The sequence below is a fragment of the Silurus aristotelis genome, assembly GCF_946808225.1.
Source record: "Silurus aristotelis genome assembly, chromosome: 9".
In the NCBI taxonomy this organism is placed as follows: Eukaryota; Metazoa; Chordata; class Actinopteri; order Siluriformes; family Siluridae; genus Silurus; species Silurus aristotelis.
In genome coordinates, this window is record NC_139582.1 from 7,336,598 (window position 1) to 7,338,071 (window position 1,474).

Here is a 1,474-nt window from a genome sequence, read left to right on the forward strand (position 1 = left end):
AAAAAGCAGGGTTTAACAAAACACTCTGAGTCTTGGGTTCCTTTTTCTGACTCAGTTCCGCACCATGAGTGTATGCTCACCATGAAATTGACCAAGAAAAAAAATTGTCATGCAATGTCTAATAACTCTTAGTGCTGTTGAGTTTGCGTGTGTGTGTGCGTGTGCGTGTGTTTGTACTGTATACACTAATGCATTTATCAGTATGTAGAATTAGACATGACTCACAGTGTTAAAAATATGCATCATTACATTTTTTTATTTGTTTCGGTTGCCACATTATTTCAGAATATTTAGGGTTGTTTTATAAGTAAAAACACTGTAAATTCATATTGGTTTCTTGGACACTCAAATTAATAATCGAATTATTCTAGCATTTTGAACTGGGACTGAATCTTAGTGCTGCCCTTCAGATTAAGAGTCTGTTTCTCATTTAGGATGGGATTACATGTTATACTTGCACTGTAGCTCTCTATTATGTAGTGGTGTACTTTTGGCCATCCACAAAGTCACAACATCCAAACATGGATGCATAAACAGTGCTGTATATACAGTTTAAAAAGGTTGTGTTACCTAGTACAGTCATACACATAAAAAGATCTGAATTTAGATTTAAAACAAAACATAGGGTGTTTTAAATCATATTAATTATTTTCTAATGTTTGATTCTTTAATGCTTTCTCTGTATCACTCTTTAAGATCTGCTGGTTAATTTTTATTAATCTAAGTGATTTGTTTGTTCGTTTATTTTTTATTTCAGATTTCACTAACAAATTACTGTTATAATTGCTTTTGTAGCAGACTGACTTAAATACCAAAATGAAAGTATTATATGAGAGACTGTTATGGTACCTCAACAATATGTTTTACACATCAAGCAAAATGTTGGCGTCACATCACCAATTAAATGTTACTCATCTGTTGTTTTGAGACGTCTATAACTAACATTATGATCATCTCATATAAAGATAGTAAACATGTAGTGAAGACTCACTTGTTCAGTTCAGTCTTCCTTTGCTAGTGATTACTAAAACTGTTTGTATGTTTACTGTTTTCTTATTTTAACTTATTCTCTCTCTCTCTCTCTCACACTCTCTCTTGCTCTCTCTTTCTCTCTCTCTCTCTCTCTATCTCTCTCTCTCTCTCTCTCTCTCTCTCTCTTTCTCTCTCTCTCTCTCTTTTTTTTTTTCCAAACACGTGGGTGGATTGAAAGATTGACAGGACACATTTCTCCCACTAAGCAGTGCCCAGACAGATTGCCCTCTACACAGTCTGTCTGTTGTACGGGTCTGAGACATGTAAAAGGAACAGATCAAAAACAGATGTCAGGAAGCTGATGGTCTTCAGCCAGAAATGCTGACCTTGGGGTTTGGCTTGACCTTATCTCAAATGCTTATTATTATCTTCTCACTGTGCAGGCCATTGAGAGGGAATGAGGAACAGTGAGGGGTGGAAAGAGAAAAAGAAAAGGGAGTTA

General features: G+C 35.3%; 1 long non-coding RNA gene across 1 annotated transcript; it reads right to left on the reverse strand.

The window, feature by feature from the left end:
* Positions 1 to 1,087: 1,087 nt before the first annotated feature.
* LOC310731005 lies at positions 1,088 to 1,280 on the reverse strand. The gene is made up of 2 exons (XR_014535046.1): positions 1,193 to 1,280; positions 1,088 to 1,130 (listed from the first exon to the last, which is right to left on the reverse strand). It is a non-coding gene; the product is annotated as an uncharacterized lncRNA (long non-coding RNA).
* Between the last annotated feature and the right edge of the window lie 194 nt (positions 1,281 to 1,474).